The following is a 22,011-nucleotide window of genomic DNA, read 5'->3' on the forward strand; positions in this document are numbered from 1 at the left end:
CCAGGACAATCAATCACCTCAAAAAGCCTCTCACCTCTGATCGGCTGCTTTCTGAGGCTCTACCTTCTGGAAAAAAACACAAAGAAGACGAAGAACGCTCTCTGAGGACGACTCAGACACCGACTAATTAGCAGCTAATTAGCTCAAACTGCTGCACTGAAAATGTCAACATCATGTTTAACCGGAACATTAGCCTGTTGTTCCATAAAGAGCACAAAGACAAAAGATGAAAAAAACAGAAAGAAAATGGCCAGTTCTCCCGCTGTGCTTTTCCACACGTATTCTTCTTCTTCGTCTTTTTCGTCGTCTTCTTCTTCACTTCAGCCTCGTTCATTTCTTTGTTTCCCCTCTCGACCTCTGTGGAGGATGGAAGAATTAATGACTGGCTAAATTTATGAGGGAAAGTTATGAATAATGTTTACGTATGAATCATTTATGGTGGCCGGCCGAGCACACAGGATACTGCTCCTCTGGAAATTACAGGCTCACCTCAGCGTCATAAATTATCCATCAGGCTTCAATCAGCTGCAGCGAGTCAAAGCTCCACTATCTCTGCAAATATACATGAAGGCAGAGTTTGGCATCTTTGATCATCAAGAAGTGTACAACATATATGATACATAGACAAAATAGCTGTTTATATTATCACTTCAAAAAAGTACATTTTCTTACATTAAACCCAAATATGTGCATTTTAAGCTGTGCACATACATATATATATATATATATATATATATATATATATATGTATATGTATGGGCCATTCCACCGAATGGGTGCCCTTTGCTTGTTATAACTCTTCCAAATTAAACTTCATTTTTTATCTTTTTTCAACACTGAATCTAATAACACACATATTTAACTATTCAAAATGTGTATTGGTCCATCTCAGGCAACTTTATTTCATTTTTTACGAGGTTTTTAAGCGGAATATGTTTGCATTTTTCTCAGTCCTGTTACCAAAACTCATGTGAGATTTAAAAAGCACACTTAATAGCTTGTCAACTAATTCCTTTGTTGTCCTCTCAACAAAGCATTTATTTTAAAGAAATGGTTGGTTACATGTTAAAATAATTAATATTTGTGACTAAAAAATCACTATACGAGGGCCGTTCAATAAGTTCATGGCCTCACCCAGAACAGAACAACACAGACTGATGATTTATATTTTATTTTTCAACATAATCTCCATTTACAGCAATGCACTTGGTCCATCAATGTTCAAGCATCACTATCCCATCACGAAAGAATGTAACATCCTGTATTATAACAACCAGTATTTCTGGGTGAGGCCATGAACTTATTGAACAGCCCTCGTATATGCATGCAAGTTGTAATTTTCTTAAAACTGCAAAGTCATTTTTTCATTTTAAAGGAGACCCAAACCTCAAATTTATCAATTTTTTTATGATGCAATTCCTTAAATACTTGGACAAAGAATGGACCACACATAATAGAAAAAATCCAGTGGTTGATCTTTATTTTTTCGAAAAAGTTATTTAGTAACAGGAATGAACATTGTGTGTGTGTGTGTGTGTGTGTGTGTGTGTGTGTGTAGGTGTGTGTGTGTGTGTGTGTGTGTGTGTTAGGGTGGTCCAAAAATTTTTTTTTTCAGATTCTCTGGATTAGAACCCTGCATATGGTTCCACATCTTGCCAAATTACTTCGGTCCAAATTTTATGCAAATTAATTAATATGTAGAGGTTGCACAGACACGTGCAGATTGCTCTGTATACTAGAACAGAACTAGCCAAATGAATATAAGAATTTCAACTGTAAAACTTTAAAATCAAGTGAATAGTATTATACTGAGTAAAATTCACTAATAAATCAATAAACCAGAGGATACTACTCACTCCTGTTACTGTTACTCAGTCCTGTTACTCTTTATTTGAGTAACAGGACTGAAAGTAACAGGAATGAGTTTTTAGGACAGAATTAGCAAGTTCATGAAATACAGCCACATGGCATTCATGGTAATAGCATGATGACACTGAGCACATTCCTGTGATTTGCAAAAAATATGTATTTTTAAGATAAACAAATAACATCTAAGAAATAAGTTTGGTAACAGGACTGAGCGTTGAGATTAACCTTCTCAGTCACAGTTACAAAATCATCAAATATATAGAAGAAAAAATGAAAGAACTTAGTTTTGATCTTCCCATGGCCTTCAGAAAATCCAGCTGATGTAACTTCCTGCTGAACATGGGACTTGTGGAATATTCCAAATTTTTCAGAGGGGAGACTGTGTTAGGGTAACAGGACTGAGTGAGAACCCAGGGACACGACTAAAATGTATATTTCCACAAAAATATTATGGATTTCTCAGGAAAAAAATTTATTTAAAGGAATATGGAGTCACACAACAATGCAAAAAAAATAACATTTCTGAGGTATTTTAATCATTATATTTCATGGTAAAGTGTAGCATTAGAGAATGGGGACAGGCAACAAATATACATACACACACACACACACACACACACACATATATATATATATATATATATGTAGAGAGAGAGAGACACACACACACACAAAAATTTACACTCATACTAATGCTCTGATCATTATCTGATTTCTGGAGTTTTCAGATTATTATTGATCATGTTTGAAGCTGAATATTTTCAAATGGCATGTAAGAGGTTAAATCTAACCTGCTAGAACCATCTGGAACATTCGTTTGTAAGTAGAAAAGATATTACTGATTTCTTGGGGACTTTAAAAATTATTCTCCAAGAAACAATATATAGAGAACATCGAGGGTATTGGTAGCAGCTCCACCTGAGAGTTCACAAACAATTCACTTGTTCCCTGGGTTTAGTTTCCACATCGCTGAGCCCATTTACATGCACACCAATACTCTGATCATTATCTGATTTCTGGAGTTATCAGATTATTATTGATCATATAAACAGCATAATCTGATCTGTTTTATTAGATAATAGCAGTAATCAGATTACAATAAATCAGATTAACACACCTGGATTTGTCCCCAATACTCTGATGTCTTCCAGTGTGTAAACAGGTTAATCACATTTATTTTGTGCTTTTACATCTGCACATGTGTAAACACAATTCAAATGTTAGAAAATGGAAGTGGCGTAGTCCAACATGTGTGGAAGACAATAACAGGAAGTTTGAGTTGACCACCACTATGTACATATGTATTCTGAAATAAATCCGCCAGTGGACTGAAACATCTGAACCAGGGTTTGTGGATTATCCCATTTCTGATTACTACAACTATCTGATTACTCTGTGTTATCAGATTTCTCTGCTCATGTAAATGGGCTCAGTGACTCCGGTCCAGCTCGTTCAGTCACATGGTCAGTTAACTTTTGCAGAAGTTGATGTTACAGAAGAGTTTCACGAGTTTTCCAAGTTTGTCATAACATAATTGACTTTGCCTGCAACAGTGGTTAGGGATGGGAATTGATAAGAATTTAACGATTCTGATTCCATTATCGATTTTGCTTATTGATCTGATTCCTTATCGATTTTCTTATTGATTCTCATTGGGTGAGGGAATAAAAGAGTACAAACAGGTGTGTTTGCATTAACTGTCTTTTATATTTCCATCTGCACAGAAAATAGAACATATACAGCATGTACAAATAATAATAACAGATGACGCTGGGCCCGGTTGGGGGTGGGTGGTGGTGGTGTGTGTGTGTGTTGGGGGGGGGGGTGCAGTGAAAGTGAAACTAAAGATGCTTTACTAATTCCTCTGTTGCCGCATTTCCACTATGTGGAACCGGTTCAACTCTGCCTCTGCCCGTCTCCCGTTGTTGTGCACCTCATTTCCTTTCCCCTACCTTGAAACTTGTATTTGAGGGGGTACAACGTTTGTTGCCCGCACCGAAACTGGAACTGGGCCTGGCGTTCACTCTGCCGCTACATTCACAAGCGTCGCTCAAGTATCGTATCAAATATGTGACATTCCTGTAAATGATTCACATGCTGTGGACAAATGTTTGAACAGATTGGAGAGATTCCACCCTTTTGAAGACATGGAAGCTTTGACAGTGTTCCAGTGGACCTGGCGTGGTCTGTTTGGACCTGGTGTGGTCTGTTTGGACCTGGTGTGGTCTGTTTGGACCTGGTGTGGTCTGTTTGGACCTGGCGTGGTCTGTTTGGACCTGGTGTGGTCTGTTTGGACCTGGCGTGGTCTGTTTAGACCATTTCTGCCTCAACGCCATGTTGGCTACGTTCTGACCAAAACAATGCAGTGTATGCGTGACGTCATCGTGCATGCGCAACAAAAGCGGAATCGATAAGCAGAATCGTTAAGCAGGCAGACAAATGATTCCAAGGAATTGAGCTACTGGGATCCAGTTCTCAGAAAGAACCGGTTCTTGATTCCCGTCCCTAACAGTGGTTTCTGTTCTTGGGTGTAATAGACTGAGCTCAGTAAATGGTATTGTACGTCACACCAGTTCTTATGGCATTTGGTGTCGTATACGTACGCATTTTCAGCCTTTCGTGTGTTATTCAACGCCATTTGATCGCATGTCAATTTATGCCAAGATCTCCAGTTCACCTAATCCTAATCTTAACCTTAACCTTAACCCTCAGTGGGCAGTATTTGATGCATCGATTCAGGTTGGATAGGGGGCTACTAAGAGCATGAACATACACACGGAAAGCTTATAATGCATACAGATAACACACCAGTTAAAAGTGGCGTGTATATTTACACAAGTCATGCTATCACATTGGGCATTAGCTCTTTTTGAAGGGCATCTTTAACATGGAATGACTCAAAGTTCGTTGTGTCTCACGCTGAATGGTCACCTGAGTGGGACACAGAGAAAAGTCAGTACAAGAAAGACCCAGCTGGGTGGAAAATCCCCACAATCTTTACATTACGGGTCTGGCATCACAGCAGGGGAAAAAAAGCCAAAAGAATAATTAGTTTGAGAGGAGCAGTGTGTTTAAGAACGATAAGCGTAGCTGCGGGTGAAGAGCAGTCAGCAGATGAGTGGAGCTGCCTGTTATCTGCAGCGAGCAGAGGGAGAGCTGCAGCTGCTGCAGGAACTCTGAGAAACAGAGGTGAGGGATGTTCCAAAAGGCAAAGGAGAAAACCAAGGCAAGATTAGGATCTGAGTTGCATATTCCTTGAAAATGCTGCTTTTGGTTTGGGTCAGTACATTTGTAATGGGTCTTTATGTTCACAACAAGAGGATGGCCTTTTAAAGTCAGTTTCCCCGTCCTGCAGTTATCCTGGCGGCTGCATTCCCAAAGGAACACACACATAAACCACTTAGAATTTAAAGTTTGAAGGGTTTTTTTCCAAGGACAGTGCATATTAATAAACACAGTGCATTCCAATGCGGAAGATTATAGCTAGGGATGGGAAACGAGAACCGGTTCTTTTTGAGAACCGGATCCCAGTAGCTTGATTCCTTGGAATCGTTTGCCTGCCTGCTTAACGATTCTGCTTATCGATTCCGCCTTCGTTGCGCATCCGCTATGACGTCATGTGTACGCTGCATTGTTTTGGTCAGAACGTAGCCAACATGGTGTTGAGGCAGAAACGGTCTAAACAGACCACACCAGGTCCAAACAGACCACACCAGGTCTAAACAGACCACACCAGGTCTAAACAGACCACACCAGGTCTAAACAGACCACACCAGGTCCAAACAGACCACACCAGGTCTAAACAGACCACACCAGGTCTAAACAGACCACACCAGGTCTAAACAGACCACACCAGGTCTAAACAGACCACACCAGGTCCAAACAGACCACACCAGGTCCAAACAGACCACACCAGGTCCAAACAGACCACACCAGGTCCAAACAGACCACACCAGGTCCACTGGAACACTGTCAAAGCTTCCATGTCTTCTAAAGGGTGGAATCCCTCCAATCTGTTCAAACATTTGTCCACAGCATGTGATTCATTTACAGGAATGTCACGTATTTGATACAATACTTGAGTGACGCTTGTGAATGTAGTGGCAGAGTGAACACCGGGCCCAGTTCCGGTTCCGGTGTAGGCAACAAACATTGTACCCCCTCAAATACAAGTTTCCGAAGGTAGGGGAAAGGAAATGAGGTGCACAACAACGGGAGACAGGCCAAGCCGAACTGGTTCCATGTAGTAGAATTACAGCAATAGAGGAATTAGTAAAGAGTCTTAAGTTTCACTTTCACTGCACGCCGCTGTGCCCCCCCCCCCCCTTCCCCCCGAACAAGGCCTGGCTTCATCCGTTCTTCTTATTTGTACATACTGTATATGTTATATTTTCTGTGCAGATGGAAATATAAAAGACAGTTCATGCAAACACACCCGCTTGTACTCCTTTATTCCCTCACCCAATGAGAATCAATAAGAGAATCAGATCAATAAGCAAAATCGATAACGGAATCGGAATCGTTAAATTCTTATCGATTCCCATACCTAATTATAGCTAAGGCTAATTTCCATCTTTAGTCCCAACAGAAAACAACTTAGTTCACATAAAACAGTCCAATCCAGTGTATTTATACAACAGACCAGTCAAACACATGTATTTATGCTACACTGTACACAACATACAAACACACATACAATTACAGATGTCAGATAACTTTATATGAGATTGTGGAGGCAGGTTTGACTCTCCAGTAACCATGATTTTAGATGTTTGGTGTACGAGCGAGAGTTTTTGGTGATACTGCCATTTTTCCATTAAGCAAATTTATACATATATATATATATTCACACAGTTTGAGGGTCAATGGAAAACCATTGTTCATTGCCAACCAGTAACTCAAAACCAAAACATGTTTCACTGATTATCTGTAGGAACCACTTTTAAAACCTCCTCTATGCTCTTGTATTCTGAGATCACTGCTGCTCTTTCATCATTTTTGTCAGTACTATGTGTTGGTTCTTTTTAACTGAACTTGAATCCATGTACTCAGCTGGTGTGAAGAGCAGGACTTCCTCAAGTACCTCTTCACCCTTCAAATACCACCTCAGTGAAATCCACTCCATTTTACTGATGTCCATACCTTTGTCCAAAATGTTCTACTTCTTTTACCCATAAAGACTCAAACATCCACCACCGACCAAAACCATCTACTGATCTAAACTGTTTAATACCTGATGATCCACTAATCCTATCAATACATGTAAATATTTCTGGAAAAATACAGTTCTTCATCTTTTCATGGTCATCAGATATGACCCATTTGGACTTTCAGAGACTCCGTAGTTACCGTGGAAACACCATCATCTTCTAAAACACTGATTCACCAGTAAAACCCATGGATGTCACAACGGGGAAAAGAGAGGACTCAAATGCACGGTACTGAAGGGGAAAAAATAAGTTTATTTAACAAAAAAAAATGAAAACAACACAACAGAAAACCTAACACAAGAGCTAAATCAGAGTCCATAGGGGGAAAAAAAAAACACACACAAAACCTGGGTCAGAGTCCGTAGATGAGATGAATAAATGTCCGGGTTATGGAGAGGATATGGAGAAAAATGGACCAGCGCTGCATGGCTGCAAACCTAAGCCTTAAATAGGCTTGAAGGTGATTGGCTGCAGCCACACAGCGCCAGCAGGTGAGTCCGGTGATGAGGAGATGAGGAGAGGGAGGAGCTGAGGGCCACACAGGTACAGATCATGACAGGGAGGGAGGAACTGAGGGCCACACAGATACAGATCATGACAGGACCCCCCCTCAAGGGACGGCATCCTGACGTCCCCAGAGATGCGAAAAGCCCCCACGGAGCCCAAGGCATCCTGGAGTGAAGAGGGGATCTGGCAAAGGAGGCATGAAAAACCTCCCGACGGACCGGTGTGGAAAGTCTCCCGCTGGTATGGCATAAAGGCCACAGGGCAGACGGCTGAAGAACCTCCGGGCAGACAGGCCGACGAGACTCAGGGCAGACAGGCTGAAGCACCGCCCGGTGGAACGGCGTGAAGAGCTTCCGGGTAGACTGGCTGAAGAACCTCAAGGCGGACGGACTGAAGCACCCCCCGGTGGAATGGCGTGAAAAGCCTCCGGGAAGACGGCTGAAGCACCTCAGGGCAGACCTCTGGACCAGGACGTGGAAAACCTCCAGACCAGGATGATGTAGCCCCTCCGGACCAGATCATGGAGAAACCTCCGACCAGGAGGTGAGAACCCCTCCAAAACAGGACAGAAAAATCCCCTGGTTCGTGGACCTCCAGGGCTGTGGCAGACAGGACTCCAGCTGGACTTAGGACATTGACTGGAACTGAATATGGCTGGACTAGTGACTCTAACTGAGACAAGACAGACCGAACACTGACTGGACTACAGACATCGACTGGAATTGGACTATGGCTGGACCCATGACTCTGGCTGACTGAGACTGAGCAGACAGGGGAACGGACTCTGAGACTGGACTGACAGGGGAACGGACTCTGAGACTGGACTGACAGGGGAACGGACTCTGAGACTGGACTGACAGGGGAACGAAGAGGGAGACCGAGACGGGGAGACACAAAGAGCGAAGCCGAGACGGGGAAACAGGAACGCTGCGTGGACGGACAGAACCGGACTTCAGGAACGCTGCCGGACGGAACCGGACTTCAGGAACAGACAGGAACAGGCTTTAAAAAACGCTGCGCGAACAGACAGAAACAGATTGCAGGAACGCTGCACGGACAAACTGAATCAGGCTTCAGAAAACGCTGCGCGGCCGGAACCGGACTTCAAGGAGGGGAAACTACCAGACGGCGTACTAGCCTCCAGGTAGTACTAAGGAAAAGGGAACTGGGCCAAGCAGAGAGACACGGACAGACAGACACAAAAACACGGACCGGCAGAGGGACAATCTACAGAACTGAACTGATGAAACTGCAGACAGAAAATAAAGAGATTAAAGACAGACTGAGAAAAAAAAAAAAAACAAAAAAAAAAAACAAAAAAAACAAGGGGAACATATAACGCACATGGACTGCAGTAACACACATTGACAAAAAAAATTCGCACCCACTGAGAAATATACACAAACACAGAAACTAGGAAATTCACACATAGACTAAGAAACAGACTGAAAAATACACAGAAAGACAAATACACACAGAAATACGCTCAAACAAACACACAGAGAAACACACAGAGAAACGCACACACGGACAGAGAGAGACAGGGAGGAACGAATAAAACAAGCATAACAGACAAACTAACATGAACAGGCAGATCAGAGCTAATAAACTCACTCAAACCATTAGACACACGAAGGAAAAGACACAAGAGAAGAACCCGGACCCCACGAAGGCCCAGGTCCCCACATAGAATAGGACGCTGGAAACACGGGGCAGGAAACAGACGAGTGACAGAAATGCACCGGAAAAAACAACACGGAAGGAGAGCCCGGACTCAACACGGTCCGGGGCCCCACATGACATAGGAACGCCGGCAATACAAGACAGAAATCAGACAGGGGACAGAGATACACCGGGAGAACAAACCAAGGTATGCACCCGACGGCACCGGGACCTCCCGAACCAACCGGCACGGAGGAGACCGAGCCGCCGGTGCTGAGGACAAGGGTAAGTCTCAGAAAAGCCGGATATGGGGCAGGGAAGCGCGGAGCGACGGTACAGGGGAAAGACGAGGAAAGGAAAGGACAAGGAAAGACGAACGAAACCAGGAATAACAAACTAAAACACGGAAAAACAAAAAAAACGGGTCCCTTCAGTACCGGCTGAGTCCAGGTATGGCTGGTCCATTCTGTCACAACGGGGAAAAGAGAGGACTCAAATGCACGGTACTGAAGGGGAAAAAATAAGTTTATTTAACAAAAAAAAATGAAAACAACACAACAGAAAACCTAACACAAGAGCTAAATCAGAGTCCATAGGGGGGAAAAAAAACACACACAAAACCTGGGTCAGAGTCCGTAGATGAGATGAATAAATGTCCGGGTTATGGAGAGGATATGGAGAAAAATGGACCAGCGCTGCATGGCTGCAAACCTAAGCCTTAAATAGGCTTGAAGGTGATTGGCTGCAGCCACACAACGCCAGCAGGTGAGTCCGATGATGAGGAGATGAGGAGAGGGAGGAGCTGAGGGCCACACAGATACAGATCATGACAGGGAGGGAGGAGCTGAGGGCCACACAGGTACAGATCATGACAGGGAGGGAGGAGCTGAGGGCCACACAGATACAGATCATGACAGGGAGGGAGGAGCTGAGGGCCACACAGATACAGATCATGACAGGGAGGGAGGAGCTGAGGGCCACACAGGTACAGATCATGACAGGGAGGGAGGAGCTGAGGGCCACACAGATACAGATCATGACAGGGAGGGAGGAGCTGAGGGCCACACAGGTACAGATCATGACAGGGAGGGAGGAGCTGAGGGCCACACAGGTACAGATCATGACAGGGAGGGAGGAGCTGAGGGCCACACAGGTACAGATCATGACAGGGAGGGAGGAGCTGAGGGCCACACAGGTACAGATCATGACAGGGAGGGAGGAGCTGAGGGCCACACAGATACAGATCATGACAGGGAGGGAGGAGCTGAGGGCCACACAGATACAGATCATGACAGGGAGGGAGGAGCTGAGGGCCACACAGGTACAGATCATGACAGGGAGGGAGGAGCTGAGGGCCACACAGATACAGATCATGACAGGGAGGGAGGAGCTGAGGGCCACACAGGTACAGATCATGACAGGGAGGGAGGAGCTGAGGGCCACACAGGTACAGATCATGACAGGGAGGGAGGAGCTGAGGGCCACACAGGTACAGATCATGACAGGGAGGGAGGAGCTGAGGGCCACACAGGTACAGATCATGACAGGGAGGGAGGAGCTGAGGGCCACACAGGTACAGATCATGACAGGGAGGGAGGAGCTGAGGGCCACACAGGTACAGATCATGACAGGGAGGGAGGAGCTGAGGGCCACACAGGTACAGATCATGACAGGGAGGGAGGAGCTGAGGGCCACACAGGTACAGATCATGACAGGGAGGGAGGAGCTGAGGGCCACACAGGTACAGATCATGACAGGGAGGGAGGAGCTGAGGGCCACACAGGTACAGATCATGACAGGAAGGGAGGAGCTGAGGGCCACACAGGTACAGATCATGACAGGGAGGGAGGAGCTGAGGGCCACACAGATACAGATCATGACAGGGAGGGAGGAGCTGAGGGCCACACAGGTACAGATCATGACAGGGAGGGAGGAGCTGAGGGCCACACAGGTACAGATCATGACAGGGAGGGAGGAGCTGAGGGCCACACAGGTACAGATCATGACAGGGAGGGAGGAGCTGAGGGCCACACAGGTACAGATCATGACAGGGAGGGAGGAGCTGAGGGCCACACAGGTACAGATCATGACAATGGAGTTGGATCAACGACAGTGGATGGACACACTGGGTTTATGTTCAGGTAATGAGAGATTTGACTAAAAATATCACTTTTTCTCTGTTTTTGATATGATAACCCTCTACTTTAATCTGAGCTTTTATGAACATCTACATGATCAATAAATTAAATAATCGAAAATAGCTGATTTTGACTGAAAAAATGCAAAATAAAGAGGATAATATTATAACAAATGGTTAGAAAAGAAAAGAAAAGAAAAGAAAAGTTAAATAGAGAGAAAAATTCACAAAAGTAGTAGTTTGCCTTGAAGTCCTTGAAGTGTGAATTAAGTTTTTTTTTTGGCAGAGTTTCATTTTCCTTTCCACTTACGATTTTCTTTCTTTCTTTCTTTCTTTCTTAATTCCCTCCACCCCTCCAGAGTGAACTCATTATCTCCACCATTATCTCCACTACCTCTGGCCTTAACTGTGCTGGAGTTTCCATGCTACAGGTGTCCTCCTCTCACTGCTGCCTTCATCTGATTCCCTCATGCTCGTCCTCCCTCCTCTCTTGTTGCCAGATATTCGTACTCAGTCTGTTCATTTCCTGTCTTTGAGGTCACTTTGCAATGAATCCATGCATTTCTGTCACTTGTCCCTTATGCCCTCCTCAAATGTAGAACCCTCTGGACATTTTTGTGGCAAAAATGTACAAGCACAACAAAAAAAGAAAAAGAAAAATCCTGCCACAAAATCATACTTACATCAATATTTTTTGGGGGGCTATTTTTCCTTAAATTTGTAAGAAAACTTCAGCCCTCCTCAAAACTACCAAACCAAACTACCAGTCATTTTTGATATTTTCTTTTTAAGCCTTTCATGTATGAATTATGAGAACCTTAATTCAGATTTTTTTTCCTGAGTGTTTTTATTCCTCTTTAGGCATAAAAAAAAAAAAAAAACATGTCTAAAGAAAATTTTCTTATGAACCTATTTTTCATGGAGTTGCAAAAATGTCCACTATGTTGGACACCATGCCATTTTTGAAGCAAAGAAACATGTATTTACTAATATAGTGTCAGAAAACTATGAAATATTTTTTTTAATGCTGCTAATCTGATGTTTTCTCACATTTCAACATACTCTAATACCAGTCATTTCTCACTTCATGGAGATTATATGCAAAAAAACCCAACAACTTTTGTTTAAAAAAAACAACAACTGTTAATTACAATCTAATAACAATAACAAGCAATTGATTTACACTCAGTCATGTTACTGCAGATCAGGTTTATCAAGAACAGTTACAGTAACGGTATGAATGTCAGTGTATGGGATGATGCAGAAGTGTCCACTGTGTTGGCTGAGATGGAACTAAAACAACAAAACCCATGAATATACAAGAGAACAGCAGGAGAAGAACTGTCTACTGTAGTGACCAGTATGCATGAAAGGGTTAAATACCGATTTAAATATTTGAATTATGAATTATTTATTCCAAAAACAAAACAAAACAAAATAAACACAAAACCCCAACAAAAAACACAAAAATGTATTTATGTATACCACCAGATGCAGGGAGAGAGCAGCCTCCTCCCTCTGGAAGGAGACTGCTCTGCATCTGGGCAAAAATATCCAGACTAAAAAACAGCTTCTACCGGATCCAGACTGCTGAACTGCTCAACCCCATACTGCCCCCCACACACACACACACACACACACACACACACACACACACTGCCCCCATAGACTGTCACCATCCACCTTGAACAATGCCACTTTATTCACTGTTGCCACTTCATTTCACTGTCGCTGCTGCTTATGCACCACCACTTTAACTGTTGCTGTTGCTGCATTCTGTGAAATTTTGTACATATTAAGAATTTATTATATTGTTACCTCCACCAAGGAACGGTGGAGGTTTTGTTTTCATTGGGGTTTGTTTGTTTGTTTGTTTGTTAGCAAGATAACTCAAAAAGTTATGGATGGATTTTGCAGAAATTTTCAGGGAATGTTGATACAGGCACGAGGAACCAATGATGACATTTTGGTGGTGATGGGGTGGGGGGGTGGGGGGCGCTGATGTGCCTTGGTGAAGGTCTGCGCTCTCAGAGTGCTTTTCTAGTTTTTCTTTTTTATCTTATTATTATTATTATTATTATTATTATTATTACTATTATTATTATTATTATTATTATTAATAATAATAATACTTTTTTTTGCATATTTTTATTGGTAGTTTTATTCTACACTACTTACTGTTTGTATATTCTATTGTAGATTTTATTCTTTATTTTCTTATGCTACAAACCAAGACCTGGGAAACTACATTTCGTTCTATCATGTACCATCGATCGAATGACAATAAAACTGAGTCTATTTAATAAACCGTATTTGGATGGGGCATTGGTAGTGATTAGAGTCTTGAATGTGTCAAAAATTAGCAATAAAATGAATTTGATTGCATTAGTATTTTTTTCCAGTGTCACCTTTGGGACCAAAACCGCCCCATTAACTTCCATTAAATGCTTTTGTAAAATGAATCAGAATACTTCATTAAAAGGATGTGAATTTAAGGTTTGTTACTTTGTACTTTGTTACTTATCAACCTCCATTATCGCTAAATGGTTAAACTGACAGACCAGCCCTGAACACAACATGCTGCATTCACAGTTCAGTCTGAGAGTGGAAAATGATATATGTGAATTCAGTGGTGCAGTGGCTGTGCTTCCATAAACATTGCCATTGTCTTTTGCCACTTTCTAAAACAAGTTAATGTACTTAGATGGAAGCCCATTTTCTGAATAAATCACATGGTTGGTCTACTGTTTCTCCAGTGTCTTCTATGTTATTCCCATGAATTAACCCCTAAATGCCTGAATTAATTTACAAATGTATAATAATAATAATAATAATAATAATAATAATAATAATAATAATAATAATTTGTGTTTTTGCTTCCAAGTAGATGTGTAACGTGTAATTTTCTTTATTGCAACATTTCAAAGGTTTACTTCAAATGCAGTTACATGGAAATACATCAAATGAATCATTATTAACTGGTCTTTTGCTGTTCATTCTAATTCACTCACGTGTCCCTTGATAAATTAGAGTGGTTAAGCTTTCAATTTCTTATTTTAAAATAGGTCATTAAATTGATCCCCATAAAGTGAAATTTAAAACTTAATTGCTGTGATTTTTTCAGCCATCTCACCCAACCTCAATGTCACGGCGAAGACTTATTAAATGTTCTTGTGGTGGCGTAACTCTAAATCTCTGAGTTGAAATGAGGTCCTAGTCTCATTTAGTCAGCGTTTGTGGTGTCGACACACACGGAGTCAGTTACTGTGGGTGCTGCGATGACTACGGGAGGTCATGATGCGAAGAGACACGTTTGGTTTAAGAGCAGGGCGCTTTAACTCCGCTGTTACGTCCTATAGTCTGGAGGCCTGTGTCATCACACTGTGATACCACCTGTCAGACAACATGAGTGTGAGGAGTGTGTGTGGTAGTTCGTGACCACGTTGAAAGTCTGCCTGCAGACTCATAGGTGGTAGGATTGAAGGGGGAGTTCATGTCATACTTTTGGTTTTCTGGGGGGTTTTTTGCTTACATTTCTGAGAACTGGACTTGTGTTCCTTAACTTGGGGGTGGGGGGGGGGTTAATATCCAGATACAGGTTTATTGCCAAGTATAATTTTCATTGTATAAGGAATTTGTCAAGATATGTACACTGTAAAAACGATAACTAGTAATTGTTGATTTCATTAAAGTTTTCAAATTAAACTGACTCAGAAATAAAGCTTTCCATTTACAACCTACAAAAACTCTCCTGCCCTGCAAATTTCTCTCATTGTTGTCCAAACTAAGATTTTCTAAACAGCACAACAAAGATTATCAACTTTTGAGTAGATTTTTTGAGTGAAGTTGGGAACCAGTGGGAAACCCCATAGATGACTGACGTGCACATGCACACATGGTCTGAACACGTTTGAACCAGACCAGGGGTCACCAACCCTGGTCCTGGAGAGCCACTATCCTGCATGTTTTAGATGGATCCCTCTTCCAACACAGCTGATTCAAATGATAAGCCTATCATCCAGCTCTGCAGAAGCCTGAGAACGACTGTCAGGTGTGGTGGAAGAGGGAAACATGGTTTTTACAGTGTGCTGAAACTGGACCAGTCTAAGAAGAGAGCTCTAGCTCTTTAACCCATCCTTTTGGGCTCCACCTGGCCTCCACCTGCCTCCATCACCACCCACTGACGCTTCGCCCTGCTCTGCTGCTATATTTCATTTTACCGCTCCAGAAAAGATGACTCGTGGGCCCAACCAACGTAAACATTTGGGAGGGAAGAATTCCCTCAGATGGTAGAACCCATCTAATCTACTGCAAGGCCAGGCACATTTTTTAGTACAGCACCATTTATACACAAAGCGATTCCAAGTGTTTTACAAAGGCATGGAAACACATACAAGTCCACAGGACAATAGCAGAATAACACATTAAACAACTGAGTGCAATTTGCTACTTGCAAAATTTCTATAAAATCTCTGAATCGCTGTATAGAAATTTGACACCATGGCAACATGGCCCTATTATTTATCTGTTGCTAGGTAACCCACTTCAATGATGATTCTATGATTCTGGGCATAGCAACGTGATTGGCCATTGGGAGGCCATTGTACTCCAAAATTACTAATATCTCCAAAATATTGGTCCTATCCACTTACCGTTTTGTCTAGTCTGTTCATTGACCAAAAATACAAAAGTATGCCAAACTGCAGCAGTCAGCTCTGCACGGATTTTGTGTCGTGCCTGAGACACAAAGACAGACTTCCCTTTTATAATAGAGGATGGGTTATGATGCAAGGATAGTTGTTCAATTCACAGTCCTATTGTTTTTCTTCTATCAGCTGTCATTGTGCCGTTGTAGCAGAGGCGATTTCTCACAGACTGCAGTGGAAGCTCGGCTTCCCCTAAAATTACGAAAATTAAATGATTAAATATGTACGGTTGTGTGGACATTTCATTGACTACAAATGCGTTAGAACACGTTCATCTCACAGATGAGTTCGTTCAGAATCAGCTTTATCACAAATCAGCAGACTGGATGTTGTTCACTTCTCCTCCATTCCCGTGTCTGTGTTTTCTCATTCCATCTCTGCTCAGTGCATTTGTCCGTAGACGCTCAGCGTTCATGCACTTCAATGGGACTGAGTGGAACTGCTTTTTTCATTGCCCCAAAACTGGATGGTAATTGGATAAATGCCACAATGTTGTCCCGCCCCCAGACACTAAGCATCTCTGGGGGTAAATGGAGCTGTGGGCGGAGCTCGGCTGGGCTGGACGCTGGGCTTCCACGTGCTGATTGGAGGATCAATCGAAAGGCTGAATCCCATTTGACTGACAGCTGTTAAGATCTACTCCTTCACTGACACAGTTCAGTTTAATACCGCCGCGCATTCTGCTGTGAAATCGTGAGAGAAACCACTACCAAATTACTCGTTCATTTCTTGCACGAACTGTAAATAAAACACACTCATTGTACTTCCTTGTTTCAATTTAACATAATTTCAACGTTTTCTTGTTTAGTTGGTACGATAAGGTCACTGACCATTATCTTAAAAAGGAACGGAGGGACGAATTTATGTTTAAATAACTTGACCTTTTTTTTTTTTTTCTTTTTTTTTTATGTAAGCAGACAATGAACTTCCCCTGTCTGAAAGACGAGCAGCCGCCACTGCATTGTAGGTCAGGGCTACATTTCTTCACTGTCCTGCAATCAACACTGTCTTTAACTGAGCGAGCTGCAACAGAAGCCAATAGAGAATAGACAAACAGCGAGCTGTTAAACACCTGACATGCTGCAGCATTTCATTAGAATTCATCAGTCAACAGCTCTGCTTTATGACAGACAGCAGTGAAACTACACCAAGCCCTTCCTTTTCTCCTGGACAGAATAATTCAATAGTGCAAGGAGAAAACCTGGTGGTTACAAATCTTTATCCCCAGATGACAGAGTATGAATTCTAAAAGGTTTATAAAAAACAGAACCCTAATTGAATCAGAAATGGACACACTGAAAGTACATGGTTTTTCACGACAAAAACACTATTTAACAGAACCACCTCCACTGAATACTCTAAGACTATGGTTCTTTTTTATTTGTTTTCTTTCTTTCTTACAGTATGTACTGCAAGGTATTTTGAAAAGAACTTTTCTGCTTGAATATTTCAACTTAAAAGAACAAACCTTTGTACCACGACAGTGGTGATTTTGTTGTACAGTGCTCCTGCTAATTAAGAATAAACAAAGTCCCCAGAACAGTTTGTTGCTGTGGATCAGTGGCATTTGTAGCCGCTGGAGATGATCGAGAGCTCCCCCCTCCAGTACAGGTACTGGAGATAATTTTTCACTCCCCAACTGGTGTGTCTGTGTAGTTTTCTTCCCAATAATAGCCTGTTACTGATTACAGCTAAAAGCAGGCTGATATAATAAATCTTCACTGAGTGATTCTGTTTGGGCTCCAGGAGCAGATTTATGAACATGGAAGTCATTTGTGCTGTGGCTCTTTATGAGATGCAAATCTGTGTGTAATTACTGTCTGATTGGATAACTGGCAGCAGTTGAATATCCAACAGGGGTTATGACCACTGGTGGCGGATCCAGAAAAAATAGAAGAGGGGGGGTGGGGGGCTATATATACATGCATATGTGATATCCTTCTCCGAACTGTCATATTCCTGTTTGCTTTGTTTACAGAACATGCTATGCACTACGGTCATATTTCAAAACACTATAGACACTTTACTCTTAATTAACCCTGAAGCTTAGATGTAAATGTCACATCCTGAACAGTACTGAGACAATCAGAGAGCAAATAGGTCAGTCCTTAGGCCAACAAAGATTTAGTTCAGGGGTCTCACACTCATTTTCTTTCAGGGCCCACATTCAGCCCGATTTGATCTGCAGTGGCCAGACCAGTAAAATTATAACAAACTAACCTATAAATAACAACAACTCCAAATTTTTGTCTTTGTTTTCATGCAAAAACAAACTCCATTAAATTATGAAAATAGTTACTTTCATAAACTACCCAAACAAAAAAGATCTGAATAACATGAAAAAACTGAAATTTCTGAAGAAAAATAAGTGTCATATTAACAATATTCTGCCTCAACTTATCATTTATACATGCACATTTTGGATCGGATCTACAAAGACTCTGTTGTTTGTCCATCAGTCTGGATGACGACCTTGACTTCAGTTTCTGTGGGTCCTGGAAGGGCTTGTCAGCCCTATTTTTGCCCTGAAATATCTGCCACAAAGACACTAAACACTTAGTAACAGGCAGAAAATTGTTAAAATTTTGCACAATTTTCTTTAGACATTTCAGGTTGTTCATATTTGTTCAGATTATTCACATTTTATTGTTGCAGGATAGTTTGTAAATGTAAGCATTTTCATAATTTAATGTTATTTTTTGCACTAAAACAAAGAAAAAAATTTGAAGTTGTCATTATTTAGAGGCACAGTGTAATATTTTTTTCACATCAAACTGAGAAGAAAATATGGAGTCATTCTTTTTTTGCAGGTTTCTATGCTATTATTTGACTGTAGATCATATTGGTCTGTATGTGGAACCTGAACTAAAATGAGTTCCACAGCCTTGACTGTGGAATTTTTGCACTTTGCAAATTCATCCCACCGGCTGAATTGGAACCTTTGGTGGGCCGCATTTGGCCCCCGGGCCGCATGTTTGAGACCCCTGATTTAGCTCAATAGGTAACAGTATGAACTCTAACCTGGTAGACCGCAGTTCGATTCCCGGTCCCAGTTTGTCTGCAGATTCTGAAACGGCACTGCAGGCGCCGGTTGGTAAAACTGCCTTTGACCGCTATCCAGGTGTTTTCTACACACACACATTAATGGCAATTAAAAGAGAAGTTCAATGAGATGCTTAACTGAAACGGTTCTAACTATGCTGATTGTCTGGATTCCTAGAGGTTTTTCATTTAAGTACACCTTGTCATAATGTTGTCATCATGGAGGTACTACGTATACCATCTTCTGAACTGCTTTATCCTCCAGAGGGTCATGGGGGTGTTGAAGCCTATCCCAGCTACCTATGGGCAAAGGTGGGATTCACCCTGGACGACCCACCAGTTCATCACAGCGACAGTGGTGGTAAACTACATCTGTAGCCACAGCTGCCCTGGGGCAGACCGACAGAAGCGTGGCTGTCAGTTCGCACCTACAACCCCTCTGACCACCACCAAACATTCATACGCATTCATACACCAGTGTGAGTGGCACTGGAGGCAAGGAGGGTCCAAGGACATAACAGCACATGGACAGAGCGGGATTCGAACCGCCAACCCTTCGGTTATTGGACGACCCGCTCTACCACCTGAGCCATGGCTGCCCCTTTTTGAGATTAACCAACTAACCAATCAATGCATGTCTTTGGAGGATGGGAGGAAACTGAAGAACCCGACTTAATGACTTAATTTGTGTCACCACTGATTTTTTTTTTTTTTTTTTTAATCCATGACTAGGATTTTAAATGTTCTTCCTCTAAATTTCTAAAATATTTTTCATGCTCTGACTGTAAATAAAAATTTTCTACCACATCTAACCATCTACTTTCTTCACATCTCACTGAGGAGGAAAAAAGGAAATATTAATGTTTATAAACTATATGGACATAAATATTGGGACACATCATGTCTACAGCTGTAACATGTCCTGAGGATCAGACATAGAAACATCAATATTGATAATCAATATAACATTTATCCCAATATAAAACTATATTCTGACATTAGTCATTATTGCTTTGTATCCCAGACCCCTGTTAGAAAAGAAACACCTGAATTCAACATGTCCACATACTTTTGTCCATTTGTGTATGAGTTGGCCAGGGGTGTCAAACTCGTTTTAGTTCAGGGGCCACATACATCCTAATATGATGTAAAGTGGGCCAGACCAGTAAAATTATATAAATAATAGGAAAAAAAACTGATAAATAATGTCAACTCCAATGTTTTCTCTATTTTTTTGAGTGAAAAAATGCAAAATTCCTTAATGAAAAGGTTTACATGTATGAACTGCACTTGAACATAACATCAACAAATATGAACAACCTGAAATTTCTCAAGAAAAATAATTGCAATTTTAACAATAGTTAAGTTAATAGTTAGTTTAGTTTATTATTTATACATGTACATCACAACTCACAGATCACAGTGGATCTACAAATACACACAACATTGAGTAACAGGCAGAATATTGTTAAAATTCCACATACTTAAGACATTTTTGTTCAGGTTATTCACATTTTTTGTAAAAGGCTAGTCTGTAAATATAAACATTTGTGCAATTTTGCTGTTTTTACACTAAAACAAAGGGGGAAAAATAGGTTATTATGATAGTATTTTACTGGTCTGACCCACTTTAGATTGAATGGACCTAAAATGATTTTAACATCCTTGATTGTTAACATCTTCAATGTAATTTTGCATTTCAAAAATTCGTCCCATGGGCCGGACTGGAGCCTATGGCGGGCCGGTTTTGGACCCCAGGCCGCATGTTTGACACCTGTGAGTTAGGCAGTTATGATATGAGGCAAACGATATGCAAATCCACACTCTTACATGACTGATGAAAGTGAAACAGAACTAACAAAAGCTGGTTTCAGAGCAGGTGAAAGACACTTAAACAGATAAGTCCTGAACTGCTGTAGTGATGATAAATTTTCTACCATGTGCTTTTAACACATGTGACCATAAAGTGCTGCTTTGGAGCGGTATGAATATGTGTGGGAGTATCAGGTCATCTTTCATTTCCTCCAGTACAGATGTTCTTCTAAATGCTTCATCAGCAGCACTGACTTTGACCTTTGACATCTGTCACTTGTTTCCTCTTACTGTAATAATCAGTGGTTTCATTTTTACAAGAATTCATCACCATGAGTTTTCTGGAATGCACCTGTGTACAGTGGAAGTTCATTTGTAAAGTCTTATGTTTGAAGCTGAATATTTCAAACGGCAGGTAAGAGGTTAAATCTAACCTGCTAGAACCATCTGGAACATTTATTTGTAAGTAGAAAAGATGTTACTGATTTCATGGGGACTTTAAAAATTATTCTCCAAGAAACAATATGTAGAGAACATGGAGGGTATTGGCAGCAGCTCCACCTGAGAGTTCACTTGTTCTTTGATTTCAGTTTCCCATCACTGAGCTTGTTTACATGTACACCAATACTCTGATCATTATCTGATTTCTGGAGTTATTAGGTTTTTCAAGGAGCCATGTTCATTCATTCATTCATTTTCTGAACCCACTTTATCCTCACTAGGGTCATGGGGGTCACTGGAGCCTATTCCAGCTACTTATGGGCAAAGGCGGGGTTCACCCTGGACATGTCTCCAGTTCATCACAGAGCTGAAATTTAGAGACAAACAACCACTGTCACATTCACACCTATGGGCAATTTAGATTAACTAATGAACCTATCAGTGCATGTGTTTGGATGGTGGGAGGAGCCGGAGAGAACCCACTCAGACACAGGGAGAACATGTCCACCCCATCGACTGGTGTTGGAACTGAACCCAGGACCTTCTTTCTGTGAGGCACAAGTGCTGTCCACTGCACCACCGCCTGAAATGAGATTAACACACCTGGATTTCTCCCCAATACTGC

This window comes from Sphaeramia orbicularis, chromosome 14 (assembly GCF_902148855.1).
Source record: "Sphaeramia orbicularis chromosome 14, fSphaOr1.1, whole genome shotgun sequence".
In the NCBI taxonomy this organism is placed as follows: domain Eukaryota; kingdom Metazoa; phylum Chordata; class Actinopteri; order Kurtiformes; family Apogonidae; genus Sphaeramia; species Sphaeramia orbicularis.